The following is a 15,779-nucleotide window of genomic DNA, read 5'->3' as shown; positions in this document are numbered from 1 at the left end:
GGCTGAGAGCTTGACTTAAAGAGGTCACTTTTTTTTTTCTTTCCTACATTTAAAACACTTACTTGTGGTCTACATAAATTGTAATGGTGGTTCTTTCGTCAAAATGTTGCATAGATTAGGTTTTGCAGACATGCAGTTGCTGCTTTCTTCTTATTTACATGTGTGACGGTCTCAATAAGGAGAATCTTTCTCGGTGTAGCTTTTCAGCCGTCCCCGTCGTTTGCGTCTGCTTCTCGCTCCCGCTCTCTTCCTCGTTGTTTTCGCTGCTGCTTGTGGTGTCTCTCGTCTCTCTCCTCCTCTGAGGTCCGAGAGCCAGTTCCAGCTCGTGGTGCCCAAGACCAGACTTAAGACCAGGGGAGACAGGGCCTAAGCTCTGGAACACTCTGCCGCTCCATGTTCAAACTGCTTCCACAGTGGCCTCTTTTAAGTCTCGTCTTAAGACCCACTTTTATTCTTTGGCTTTTAACACTACGTGAGTTGTGTGGTCCTCTGTTGTCCTCTGTGTTTTTTTTTATACACTTTGATTTCTATTTTACTGTTTTAATTGATTTTACCCTTTAAAATATTTTTTAATCATATTTTTTTTTATATTGTTTTTATTGGTTTTATATTTATTTATTTTTTGTTTTTATTCAGTCATTGGTGGAGCATAATATTGTTGTTGTTTTTTTTAATATTGTTTTTAACATGGCTATGCAGCAGTTTGGAAACGTTATTGTTGTTTTAATGTGCTATATAGATAAAGTGGATTGGATTGGATTCTGCCCCGTCGCTCTCTGCTGCTTCCCTTTTACCTTTTGCAAATAGATTAGACGATCGTGCCCAGCTGCACGATCCACACACCTGATCTTGTTTATGGGATCCATCCCGGCGCGCCCCGCCGGCCACGCCTCCTCGCCGCCATCCTGGATCGGGCTCTGGTGTGCCCCGCCTCTCCACAGTCCTCCTTCGCCAGACACAAGCAAGGGACTCCGACCGGCTGAGCCTACTCCCCCCTCCTTTTTTTTTGAAGGGGCGGGAAATGGCTGTCACGGCCACCTGTTTCCCCGGTTTTCTTTTCATTTTTCCCTTGTTCTTCTTTTTATTCCTCTTCGTTTTCTTCAATTTCGTCTTTGTCTTTTTCTTCGTCTTCGTCTCTGTGTTTTTCTTCTTCTGTATCTTTTTCTTCTTCTGTATCATTTTCGTGAACTTTTTCAACTTCTTCTTGTTCTTCTTCAACTTCTTCTTCTTTGAAGGAACATCCCACAGGTGTGCAGGCTAATTGGGAACAGGTGGGTGCCATGATTGGGTATAAAAACAGCTTCCCAAAAAATGCTCAGTCTTTCACAAGAAAGGATGGGGCGAGGTACACCCCTTTGTCCACAACTGTGTGAGCAAATAGTCAAACTGTTTAAGAACAACGTTTCTCAAAGTGCAATTGCAAGAAATTTAGGGATTTCAACATCTACGGTCCATAATATCATCAAAAGGCTCAGAGAATCTGGAGAAATCAATCCACGTAAGCGGCATGGCCGGAAACCAACATTGAATGACCGTGACCTTCGATCCCTCAGACGGCACTGGATCAAAAACCGACATCAATCTCTAAAGGATATCACCACATGGGCTCAGGAACACTTCAGAAAACCACTGTCAGTAACTACAGTTGGTTGCTACATCTGTAAATGCAAGTTAAAGCTTTATTATTTAATGCGAAAGCCATTTATCAACAACATCCAGAAACGCCGCCGGCCTCTCTGGGCCCGAGATCATCTAAGATGGACCGATGCAAAGTGGAAAAGTGTTCTGTGTTCTGACGAGTCCACATTTCAAATTGTTTTTGGAAATATTCGACATCGTGTCATCCGGACCAAAGGGGAAGCCAACCATCCAGATTGTTATCAACGCAAAGTTCAGAAGCCAGCATCTGTGATGGTATGGGGGTGCATTAGTGCCCAAAGCATGGGTAACTTACACATCTGTGAAGGCACCATTAATGCCGAAAGGTACATACAGGTTTTGGAACAACATATGCTGCCATCTAAGCACCGTCTTTTTTATGGACGCCCCTGCTTATTTCAGCAAGACAATGCCAAGCCACATTCAGCACGTGTTACAACAGCGTGGCTTCGTGAAAAAAGAGTGCGTGTACTTTCCTGGCCCGCCTGCAGTCCAGACCTGTCTCCCATAGAAAATGTGTGGCGCATTATGAAGCGTAAAATACGACAGCGGAGACCCCGGACTGTTGAACGACTGAAGCTCTACATAAAACAAGAATGGGAAAGAATTCCACTTTTAAAGCTTCAACAATTAGTTTCCTCAGTTCCCAAACATTTATTGAGTGTTGCTAAAAGAAAAGGTGATGTAACACAGTGGTGAACATGCCCTTTCCCAACTACTTTGGCCCGTGTTAATTATTATTTGCAAAAAAAATATAAAGTTTATGAGTTTGAACATCAAATATCTTGTCTTTGTAGTAGAGATGCGCGGTTTGCGGTTTATCCGCGGAGTCCGCGGATAAACCGCGGGTCGGGCGGGTGACATAACGAAAAAATAGATTTTAATTAGATTTGGGCGGGTGGCGGATGAACCATTCGTAAATATTTGATACACATGGTTCAGGGATTAGTATCCTTTACCATTTAAAGGAGCCATTTAGGACCCGTGTCACAAAGCGAAGAAGACAATAGGAGATGAAAACTTTCTCTAGAATGACTTCCTGCACTCACCCAGATAATAAGTATTAGGGCGTGCTATGAAACCATTGGGTTTGTCGCCTTCTACAGTACGTACGATCTGCTTTTCAGTCCAGCAGACGCACGCACGCGACTGCAAGGCATACTGGGTGACACAGAGTACACTAATGGTTGTGATATAAACAATTTTAACACTCTTAGTAATATGCGCCATGCTGTGAAGCCACACCAAACAAGAATGACAAACACATTTCGGGAGAACATCCTCCCAGTAACACAACATAAACGCAACACAACAAATACCCAGAATCCTTTCCATCCATTACCATTCCTGACTATTTTATACACCCCGCTAGCAGCAAACCCCGCCACCCTCCCCGTGCGTCGGTAAGGTTGGCGGGGTGGGGGTGTAAAATATATTCAGGAAGTGTCACGGATGCAAAGGATTCTAGGTATTTGTTGTGTTGCGTTTATGTTGTGTTACTTTGAAGATGTTCTCCCGAAATGTGTTTGTCATTTTTGGTTGGTGTGGCTTCACAGCGTGGCGCATATTAGTAAGAGTGTTAAAATTGTTTATATCACAACCGTCAGTGTACTCTGTGTCACCCAGTATGCCTTTCAATCTTGTACGTGTATCTGCGGAAGCTGCATAAAACATGTCGCTGGACTAACAATCGGTTTGTACATGTTGTTGAAGATGTCAAAGGCAACGGCCTCACAGCACGCCCTTATTCTGCCGTTTCTTTTCTTTTTCTTCTATGTCCCACTCTCCCTTGTGGAGGGGGTCCGGTCCGATCCGGTGGCCATGTACTGCTCGCCTGTGTATCGGCTGGGGACATCTCTGCGCTGCTGATCCGCCTCCGCTTGGGATGGTTTCCTGCTGGCTCCGCTGTGAACGGGACTCTCGCTGCTGTGTTGGATCCGCTTCGGACTGGACTCTCGCGACTGTGTTGGATCCATTATGGATTGAACTTTCACAGTATCATGTTAGACCCGCTCGACATCCATTGCTTTCGTCCTCTCCAAGGTTCTCATAGTCATCATTGTCACCGACGTCCCACTGGGTGTGAGTTTTCCTTGCCCTTATGTGGGCCTACCGAGGATGTCGTAGTGGTTTGTGCAGCCCTTTGAGACACTAGTGATTTAGGGCTATATAAGTAAACATTGATTGATTGATTGATATTCTGGTCATCAGGATGGACACCATTGGAGGTTCGCGTGAACGTCTACTTTACTCTGTGAAACGGGTTTAAATAGCTCTTTGAGTGGTAAAGGTGGGCGGGCGGTTGCGGTTCTGATAAAATGTTGGTTCGGGTGGACGGCGGGTGGATGACGACTTTGGTGATGCGGTTGCGGATGACATAACTGCCTATCCGCGCATCTCTAGTGTGTAGTGCATTCAATTGAATATGGGTTGAAGAGGATTTGCAAATCTTTGTACACAATTTCCAGACTCGTATGGCAACGGGGATTTCTACTTGCACTTGAACAACATTTAACGCGTTAAAACTGAAAAAGTCTCAAGACGGGAACGAACGAGACAACACAGAAGTTCCCGCCAGCGCTGAACCTTCAATGACATGGAGGCGGCGGAAAAAGACCTCTGAGTGCGTTCTCCAGAGTCAAGTGCATAATTACCAAGCACGCAGACGCAGTCAAACAAAAACAGCGTCTTCGGGGATTATTTCTTTAACGTTTCAAGTACCCGGCAAACCTTTTATTCGCAGGGAAAGGACGCGCATTTTTTTTTTTTTTCAGCCTTGACGTCAGATAAGAGCACAGAATTATTAAAAGTCCTCCAGCCAGGAGTTGGGTTCTCTCCGCTGTTTTTGTTTCGCCCTGCGCCGCGCTGCCTCGCTCCTGATACAAATTTTACTGGGCTTCGGCCTTGACGAAGTACGTCCAGCAGTCCGTGTTCTTCTTCTCTGTGAATATTTTGGCCCTTTTACTGAATCCGCCTTCAGCACTTACGCCTGATGAGTCGTTATCCCGGCCATCAGTGGGCGAGGGGGTGTTCTTTGAAGGTCCGCTTTAGCGCCTCACTCTGCACAATCCTTTACAGAGTTTCTGAACTGTGACGCACAACAGAGGGTTTCTCTTCGCTTTTTCACCCTTAAATCTGCGTTCAAAAGACTCCGGCTTATTAGTGTTTCCTAGAGCCCAAAAAAAGTCTGCGGGCTATAGAGCGTTTTCCGTTCGGGCTCCAGTACTCTGGAATGCCCTCCCGGTAACAGTTCTACCTCAGTAGAAGCATTTAAGTCTCACCTTAAAACTCATCTGTATACTCTAGCCTTTAAATAGACCTCCTTTTTAGACCAGTTGATCTGCCGCTTCTTTTCTTTCTCCTATGTCCCCCCCTCCCTTGTGGAGGGGGTCCGGTCCGATGACCATGGATGAAGTACTGGCTGTCCAGAGTCGAGACCCAGGATGGACCGCTCGTCGGGACCCAGGATGGACCGCTCGCCTGTATCTGTTGGGGACATCTCTACGCTGCTGATCCGCTTGAGATGGTTTCCTGTGGACGGGACTCTCGCTGCTGTCTTGGATCCGCTTGAACTGAACTCTCGCGGCTGTGTTGGAGCCACTATGGATTGAACTTTCACAGTATCATGTTAGACCCGCTCGACATCCATTGCTTTCGGTCCCCTAGAGAGGGGGGGTTGCCCACATCTGAGGTCCTCTCCAAGGTTTCTCATAGTCAGCATTGTCACTGGCGTCCCACTGGATGTGAATTCTCTCTGCCCACTGGGTGTGAGTTTTCCTTGCCCTTTTGTGGGTTCTTCCGAGGATGTTGTAGTCGTAATGATTTGTGCAGTCCTTTGAGACATTTGTGATTTGGGGCTATATAAATAAACATTGATTGATTGATTGATTGAAATCTTTCTCCGAGACCGACTGGATGATGCCAGAGACGTTTCAAGCGCAGCAATGTTGGATATGATTCATTTGCCTCAGACACACTAAACACAAGGTATTAGGGACGGGCTGATTGATCTGCCACTGATCAGTATCGGACGATTTTTCCTGAAAAAGTACATAATTGCAACTACCGGTTAATGCCTTTTATTCCCGATCCCCTCTGGCTGAGACTATTTATTTTTAATCCCCCCCAGCTGACAAGCGACTAGCAGCTAATTATGTACCGTATTTTTTGGATTATAAATCGCTACGGAGTATAAAATGCATAATAAAGAAGGAAAAAAACATATATACGTCGCACTGGAGTCGCATTTTTCAACAAGTTTTTAGTTATTTTTACATCTTTAAGGTTTTACTACTTACGTATAAAATACTACACGGTTTAGCTCCATCCTATCTTGCCGATTGTATTGTACCATATGTCCCGGCAAGAAATCTGCGTTCAAAGGACTCCGGCTTATTAGTGATTCCCAAAGCCCAAAAAAAGTCTGCGGGCTATAGAGCGTTTTCCGGTCGGGCTCCAGTGCTCTGGAATGCCCTCCCGGTAACAGTTCGAGATGCCACCTCAGTAGAAGCATTTAAGTCTCACCTTAAAACTCATTTGTATACTCTAGCCTTTAAATAGACTCCCTTTTTAGACCAGTTGATCTGCCGTTTCTTTTCTTTTTCTTCTATGTCCCACTCTCCTTTGTGGAGGGGGTCCGGTCCGATCCGGTGGCCATGTACTGCTTGCCTGTGTATCGGCTGGGGACATCTCTGCGCTGCTGATCCGCCTCCGCTTGGGATGGTTTCCTGCTGGCTCCGCTGTGAAGGGGACTCTTGCTGCTGTGTTGGATCCGCTTTGGGCTGGAGTCTCGCGACTGTGTTGGATCCATTATGGATTGAACTTTCACAGTATCATGTTAGACCCGCTCGACATCCATTGCTTTCCTCCTCTCCAAGGTTCTCATAGTCATCATTGTCACCGACGTCCCACTGGGTGTGAGTTTTCCTTGCCCTTATGTGGGCCTACCGAGGATGTTGTAGTGGTTTGTGCAGCCCTTTGAGACACTAGTGATTTAGGGCTATGTAAGTAAACATTGATTGATTGATTGATTGATCTTTTTTTCCAAATAGTTCAAGAAAGACCACTACAAATGAGCAATATTTTGCACTGTTGTACATATTAACCTTCCTCTTGTGTTAGCTTTCTGTTACCATCTCTTATGTTAACGGGTCGGTTTTGACCCATGTCTTAAATCAGCTGTAAAATAAACTAAAAACAATTATCTATCATCCAATTTGTTTCTCATCTCTTGGTTACCTCGTTAGGCTTCCTTATCCTTGAAAATATTGGTTTTAATATTTTTGGTTTGGGCCATCGGGCCTTTTTTTTGTCAGTATACCCCTCGATTTCAGTTGAAAAAAATGGTAAAACGAACCTCAAGAGAATCATATACATAAAAAAAGGTTGTTGTGTTACCTAACTATTACTAAGGGGTATTAGAACACATCTCTTAAATAAATGTGTTTTATTTATTTTTTTCATTTTAAGAATTTTAATTATAGTAACATCTATGGTGTTACGGGTCAATTTCGACCCATATATATTTACTTCAAGAAAAAGGCTAAAAAGTATTTTTTTTCAGCAACAGAAATCCAACATCAAACAAACAACAACCAATCAAGCAAATGAAATCAAGAGAAATAGATTACTAGTTCCAAAAATAATAAAAAAACAAAATCAGAGTAGCAAAAAGTGACACTTTTAGTGTCCGTCTTTTGTTTGTTTTTGTGCAGGATAACAAGGTAAAATGAGAATCCACTAAAGCTCACATGATTGGGAGAGGAGCTGGCTGTCAGTGTGTTCAGTTTTGGCTCTTATCAATGCTTTATCATCTTATTTTTATAACCGGGTCGAAACCGACCCTAACAACACCAAGGGCATAATTTCTACCAGAGCATTTTATAATTTAGTGAAAAAAATTAAAATGTTTTATTTTGTTGACAAAGAGGTTCCTGACAAAGTCAAAAAGCTTTGATGCAAAAAAATAAATGTATGTGGTGTTTTTATGCATTTAAAAACTAAAACGGGTCGGTGCCGACCCTAACACAAGACGAAGGTTAATAAATCAGAAACTGATGTGGAGGGGGTCCGGTCCGATGACCATGGATGAAGTACTGGCTGTCCAGAGTCGAGACCCAGTATGGACCGCTCGCCTGTGTATCGGTTGGGGACATCTCTATGCTGCTGATCCGCCTCCGCTTGGGATGGTTTCCTGTGGACGGGACTCTCGCTGCTGTCTTGGATCCGTTTTGAACTGAACTCTCGCGACTGTGTTGGATCCACTATGGATTGAAGTCTCACCTTAAAACTCATTTGTATACTCTAGCCTTTAAATAGACTCCCTTTTTAGACCAGTTGATCTGCCGTTTCTTTTCTTTTTCTCCTATGTCCCACTCTCCCTTGTGGAGGGGGTCCGGTCCGATCCGGTGGCCATGTACTGCTTGCCTGTGTATCGGCTGGGGACATCTCTGCGCTGCTGATCCGCCTCCGCTTGGGATGGTTTCCTGCTGGCTCCGCTGTGAACGGGACTCTCGCTGCTGTGTTGGATCCCCTTTGGACTGGACTCTCGCGACTGTGTTGGATCCATTATGGATTGAACTTTCACAGTATCATGTTAGACCCGCTCGACATCCATTGCTTTCCTCCTCTCCAAGGTTCTCATAGTCATCATTGTCACCGACGTCCCACTGGGTCATTATTGTCACCGATGTCCCACTTGGTGTGAGTTTTCCTTGCCCTTATGTGGGCCTACCGAGGATGTCGTAGTGGTTTGTGCAGCCCTTTGAGACACTAGTGATTTAGGGATATATAAGTAAACATTGATTGATTGATTGATTGAACTTTCACAGTATCATGTTAGACCCGCTCGACATCCATTGCTTTCGGTCCCCTAGAGGGGGGCGGGGGGTTGCCCACATTTGAGGTCCTCTCCAAGGTTTCTCATAGTCATCATTGTCACTGGCGTACCACTGGATGTGAGTTTTTCTTGCCCTTATGTGGGTTCTTCCGAGGATGTCGTAGTCGTAATGGTTTGTACAGTCCTTTGAGACATTTGTGATTTAGGGCTATATAAATAAACATTGATTGATTGATTGATTGATTGATGACATAGTGCTGTATTTTACTTCTTTATCTCTTTTTTTCAAGCAAAAATGCTTTGCTCTGATTAGGGGGTACCTGAATTAAAAAAAAAGTTCACTGAAAAAAGGTTGAAAACCCCTGGCATATACCGTATAGCATTTAGCATTCCATGACCCACAATCCACTTCTGCCATGACCCTCCCCCGCCGAATTCTTATTGTAGTATAAAATACTACACGGTCTAGCTCCAGCCTATCTTGCTGATTGTATTGTACCATATGTCCCGGCAAGAAATCTGCGTTCAAAAGACTCCGGCTTATTAGTGATTCTTAGAGCCCAAAAAAAGTCTGCGGGCTATAGAGCGTTTTCCGTTCGGGCTCCAGTACTCTGGAATGCCCTCCCGGTAACAGTTCGAGATGCTACATCAGTAGAAGCATTTAAGTCTCACCTTAAAACTCATTTGTATACTCTAGCCTTTAAATAGACCTCCTTTTTAGACCAGTTGATCTGCCGCTTCTTTTCTTTCTCCTATGTCCCCCCCTCTCTTGTGGAGGGGGTCCGGTCCGATGACCATGGATGAAGTACTGACTGTCCAGAGTCGGGACCCAGGATGGACCGCTCGCCTGTATCGGTTAGGGACATCTCTACGCTGCTGATCCGCCTCCGCTTGAGATGGTTTCCTGTGGACGGGACTCTTGGATCCGCTTGAACTGAACTCTCGCGGCTGTGTTGGAGCCACTATGGAATGAACTTTCACAGTATCATGTTAGACCCGCTCGACATCCATTGCTTTCGGTCCCCTAGAGGGGGGGGGGGGTTGCCCACATCTGAGGTCCTCTCCAAGGTTTCTCATAGTCAATATTGTCACTGGCGTCCCACTGGATGTGAATTCTCCCTGCCCACTGGGTGTGAGTTTTCCTGGCCCTTTTGTGGGTTCTTCCGTGGATGTTGTAGTCGTAATGATTTGTGCAGTCCTTTGAGACATTTGTGATTTGGGGCTATATAAATAAACATTGATTGATTGATTGATTGATTGATTGGTTGACGTGTGTGTGACGATTGCTGACATTTTCTTCGTCTCTTCCGCGAACGAGCTGAATAATATTATTTGATATTTAACGGTAATGTGTTAATAATTTCACACACAAGTCTCTCCAGAGTGTGAAAAAAAACTGCGACTTATAGTCCGAAAAATACGGTACCTCCATAGGAAGTGTGGATCCGCTCCCCTAAGGCAATATAGTATAAACTATAGAATGGTGTGTGTCAAAAACCCAAGAGTGTGTATGGTGTAAAACTATGTGAGGTATTTAATTGGAGTGTTTTACCAAAAGTGTCGGAGACGCGGTGCTGTCAGACAAGGGCGAGGCAGACAGGATTGCTCAGGGGCGGAAGCGGGGTCGTTAGGCAGGAGCGAGTCGTCGTTGTCCGAGGGCGAGCGAGGGGTCGAGGAACGAAGGAGGCAGTCAGAGAAAGACATAGATCCGGGGAAAAGTTAGACTCACAGCTCACTTTGCAGGCGACGGAGGGTACTGCGGGGACACGGGAGAAGACAAGGGACAAGTCAAGCCACGGCGAGGAAACAAGAATAGCGCATCGAGCAGTCGCTTACGGTACATCATGGAAAAACTAAGTTCCCGCGCCGATTTTTGGGTCCACTGGTCCCTTTATTCAGCTCGCCTTTATCAGTCACAGGTGTGCAGATTGACTGATGGTGTGCAGGCTTTTAGCTGCGTGGGCGTGCTGCGCTCAGCGTGTTAAAATATATATATATATATGTTTTTTTATGTTTACAAACTCATGTCCTGGGCACAGGAGAACGTTTCAGGCAAAAAATAATTTAGAAGGAATGGTAGATAGTAGTTTTGGCTTTTGTTTAGTTACTGTGTACTGTTGACTTTGGGGCGTTATAGCTCGGTTGGTAGAGTGGCCGTGCCAGCAACTTGAGGGTTGCAGGTTCGATTCCCGCTTCCGCCATCCGTGTGGTATTCCCATTGTTTGTTTACATTGGCAGCACTGTATGACGTCCCAGGGAAATGGATAGTGGTTTCGAAGATAGCGAAAATAAGGCACTTTAAAGCTTTATTAAGGGATATTCCGAGACCGGTAAAATTTTGGAAAAACTTCAAAAAATACAACAAGCCACTGGGAACTGATTTTTATTGGTTTTAACCCTTTTGAAATTGTGATAATGTTCCCCTTTAATGCTAAACATGGGGAGACCCGAAAATAATGCATTTTGTGTACCCTTTGATGCACGGGAGATTTGGTATATTTTTTTTCTTAGCACCTTTTTCCCTCCGCAGCCCGACGGTTTTGATTTATTGATATTTTTCGTTAGTTTAGTGGCCGTGCAAACAACTTCAGGGTTGCAGGTTCGAACCACCGCTCCCGCCATCCTAGTCACTGCCGTCGTGTCCTTGGGCAAGACACTTTACCCACCTGCTCCCAGTGCCACCCACACTGGTTTAAATGTAACTTAGATATTGGGTTTCACTATGTAAAGCGCTTTGAGTCACTAGAGAAAAGCGCTATATAAATATAATTCACTTCACTTGGAATAAGAGAATAACTAGTTCCAATATTGTGTTGATATTGTTAAACTGTGAATAGCACTCACAATAATTGAATGGAAAACTTTACAGTTAACACATGTGATCAGTATCGGTATTGGTATCGGCCCATCTCACACTCACGGATGATCGGCACCGGCAACATGAGAGCCTAAACAGAACATGCCTCGTGGTCACATTTGCACACGTCACCATTACCGAAAAGGAGTAGAAAGAAGCAAAGTGTCTACTTAATCCACGTCTGTTACTGATAATCCATTCACGTCATAATTTGTACATTTTGTTCACTTCCTATGTGAAAGAAAAGAAGCTCCTCCATGTAACTTCATTTAAAATAAAATAGTTTTTCATGTAAGCCTGTGTAACAGTGGCCTTTTTTTTTTTTTCTTTGAAACCAATTGAAGTCTTGGCCAAAGACCGATGATGAGATTGTGAGTCAGAGCTGTGACAACATTTGAGTGACATTTGAGCATCGGTGACTCAGGGTTTAAGGCTCCAAGGCTCACTGTTGTGTTGAAATTGACAAAGACCTTATAACAAGGTTTGTACTTGTGCTTAAAAACCTTGAAAATGTTTGGATTTTAATCTTGTGTTTTCAAGGTTTGAAAAATGCTTGAATTATGGGTGAAGTGCTTGGAAATGCTTGGAAATGTTCATCATTGATTGTACTTGAATGTATAATAGACTGTATTTATATTATTCACATGTGAATAATGCTGTATAATAGACTGTATTTATATTATTCACATGTGAATAATGCTGTATAATAGACTGTATTTATATTATTCACATGTGAATAATGCTGTATAATAGACTGTATTTATATTATTCACATGTGAATAATGCTGTATAATAGACTGTATTTATATTATTCACATGTGAATAATGCTGTATAATAGACTGTATTTATATTATTCACATGTGAATAATGCTGTATAATAGACTGTATGGGCATCTGGTCAGGATGCCACCCGAACGCCTCCCTAGGGAGGTGTTTAGGGCACGTCCAACCGGTAGGAGGCCACGGGGAAGACCCAGGACACGTTGGGAAGACTATGTCTCCCGGCTGGCCTGGGAACGCCTCGGGATCCCCCGGGAAGAGCTAGACGAAGTGGCTGGGGAGAGGGAAGTCTGGGTTTCCCTGCTTAGGCTGTTGCCCCCGCGACCCGACCTCGGATAAGCGGAAGATGATGGATGGATGGATGAACATGTGAATAATACCATATAATAGACTGTATATATATTACTCACATGTGAATAGACTGTATTTATATTATTCACATGTGAATAATATAAATACAGTCTACCATACAGCATTATTCAGATGTGAATATTGCTGTATATTGCGGCATAGCTCAATTGGTAGAGTGGCCGTGCCAGCAACTTGAGGGTTGCAGGTTCGATTCCCGCTTGTGCCATCCTAGTCACTGCCGTTGTGTCCTTGGGCAAGACACTTTATCCACCTGCTCCCAGTGCCACCCACACTGGTTTAAATGTAACTTAGATATTGGGTTTTACTATGTAAAGCGCTTTGAGTCACTTGAGAAAAGCGCTATATAAATATAATTCACTTCACTTCACATCTGTGTGGTTTTAGCCATAGCATTGTTTTTAGTATTTACCTGTTATTCTATTTGTCTCAAAGAACAGACAAAGAGTGGCAACCATAAATCATGGAGCCTTTAATGCAATGTCAATTAAGCTTTCTATTCCATCCTAACCTTATTCTAGACCAGGGGTGTCAAACTCAAATACAGAGTGGGCCAACATTTAAAACTGAACAAAGCTGTGGGCCAAGGTTGAACAAATTAACCTTTTAATAGGGACCCAAACAAGTTTTGCATTAAATATTGAACAAGCAAGGCTTATATAACTTTAGTGACATGCAAAATCGAGTTTCAAATAATAATAATAATAATTAAAAAATATCAATGCCATACAAATAAAATTTAAATAGAAATGTAATGCCTCTTTTCTATTTGCAGCCTTCTGAGGTAAATATCAAAATATATTGTAGCATCCCGAAAGAGTTAATGCTGCAAGGGGTTCTGGGTATTTGTTCTGTTGTGTTTATGTTATGTTACAGTGCAGATGTTCTCCCGAAATGTGTTTGTCATTCTTGTTTGGTGTGAGTTCACAGTGTGGCGCATATTTGTAACAGTGTTAAAGTTGTTTATAGGGCCACCTTCAGTGTGACCTGTATGGCTGTTGACCAAGTATGCCTTGCATTCACTTATGTGTGTGTAATAGCCGCAAATATTATGCAAGTGGGCCTGCACGCTGTTTGTATGGAGGAAATGCGGACGTGACGACAGGTTGTAGAGAATGCTAAAGGCACGCCCACAATATTGTTGTCCGGGTGAAAATCGAGAGAATGCTTGCTCGCCCCGGGAGATTTTCGGGAGGGGCACTGAACTTTGGGAGGGTTGGCAAGTGTGAGAAATTGCGGTGTTACAGCCAGGGTCTGCCAAAAAGGGGGGGTAAAGGAGACGGATTCTTGGGGCCCATGATGGAGGGGGCCCTAATGATGATGAAATTATATGAAATTATGTGTTGGGGGCCCTGTAAAGATTATTTTCAGGGGGCTGTGTAATAATGGCCGGCCAGCTGTAATGTTCATTTGATATTGCCTCAAGGGCCAAATTAAATTACACGGCGGGCCAGAGTTTGACACCCATGTTCTAGACCGTGGCAGTTTAAATGTTGTATATAACATCAATTGTTCTTAAATATAGGTGGCGGAAAAGATCGATTTCTATATGCATTGCAATTCAGACATTGGCGATAGCTGTAATGTTCATTTGATATTGCCTCAAGGGCCAAATTAAATTACACGGCGGGCCAAATTTGGCCCCCGGGCCAGAGTTTGACACCCATGTTCTAGACCGTGGCAGTTTAAATGTTGTATATAACATCAATTGTTCTTAAATATAGGTGGCGGAAAAGATCGATTTCTATATGCATTGCAATTCAGACATTGGCGATAGCTGTAATGTTCATTTGATATTGCCTCAAGGGCCAAATTAAATTACACGGCGGGCCAAATTTGGCCCCCGGGCCAGAGTTTGACACCCATGTTCTAGACTATGGCAGTTTAAATGTTGTATATAACATCAATTGTTCTTAACTATAGGTGGGGGAAATGATCGATTTCTATATGCATTGCAATTCAGACATTGACGATAGCTGTAATGTTAATTTGATATTGCCTCAAGGGCCAAATTAAATTACACGGCGGGCCAAATTTGGCCCCCGGGCCAGAGTTTGACACCCATGTTCTAGACTATGGCAGTTTAAATGTTGTATATAACATCAATTGTTCTTAATTATAGGTGGGGGAATTATCGATTTCTATATGCATTGCAATTCGGACATGGGCGATTGTAAAATCGATTAGGAAACGTCAATAATTTTATTTCTTGTAAATAAAATCATGCAGACCGTTCGAAATTTGCCTGAATTCGATTCCCGCTTCCGCCATCCTAGTCACTGCCGTAGTGTCCTTGGGCAAGACACTTTACCCACCTGCTCCCAGTGCCACCCACACTGGTTTGAATGTAACTTAGATATTGGGTTTCACTATGTAAAGCGCTTTGAGTCACTAGAGAAAAGCGCTATATAAATATAATTCACTTCACTTCACTTCGCTTGACGACAGCCATCTCACCAAGAGATCCGACTAACTCCTTTACTTTGGGGAGGGGGCTTATGTTCCAGTTGAGCACACATTTACATTAATTTAATGAATGTAATGGGAATAATTCCACTTTTTCTTATTACAAATGCACTGTTTTTTTATTTTTTATTTGAAGTGATTAATGCTTATTTAGATATATGAAAAGAAATGCAAAACTGCATCAATATACATGTGAATTATATTCATATAGCGCTTTTCTCTAGTGACTTAAAGCGCTTTACATAGTAAAACCCAATATCTAAGTTACATTCAAACCAGTGTGGGTGGCACTGGGAGCAGGTGGGTAACTTGTCTTGCCCAAGGACACAACGGCAGTGACTAGGATGGCGGAAGCGGGAATCGAACCTGCAACCCTCAAGTTGCCGGCACGGCTACTCTACCAACCGAGCTATACCGCCCCAAATAACATAAATAACATAAATCCATAATCAATTTTTGATCGGATCTTTGCTCCTCAGTTGTAATCCTTAACAAATCGTGAGGTGCCCAAAGACTCCAAACTCTAGCAGGGTTTCCCACACATTTATTTATTTGTGGCGGCCCGCCATGAAAGAATTACGGGCGCCACAAATATATATATATTTTTTCCCGGCTTTTGACTCTCTCGACCGCTCATAAAAGCAATGGGACTCTGTCTGTGAATGTAGCTTGTAGTTACATATTATGTAAATATGTAAATATTATATAAATATGTACATAAAATGGGGCAAAAAAGTATTTAGTCAGCCAGCGATTGTGCAAGTTCTCCCACTTAAAATGATGACAGAGGTCTGTAATTTTCATCATAG

The sequence above is a fragment of the Nerophis ophidion genome, linkage group LG03 (assembly GCF_033978795.1).
Source record: "Nerophis ophidion isolate RoL-2023_Sa linkage group LG03, RoL_Noph_v1.0, whole genome shotgun sequence".
Classification (NCBI taxonomy): Eukaryota; Metazoa; Chordata; class Actinopteri; order Syngnathiformes; family Syngnathidae; genus Nerophis; species Nerophis ophidion.
The sequence above is the reverse complement of the archived record's forward strand: the minus strand, read 5'-3'. Positions refer to the sequence as shown.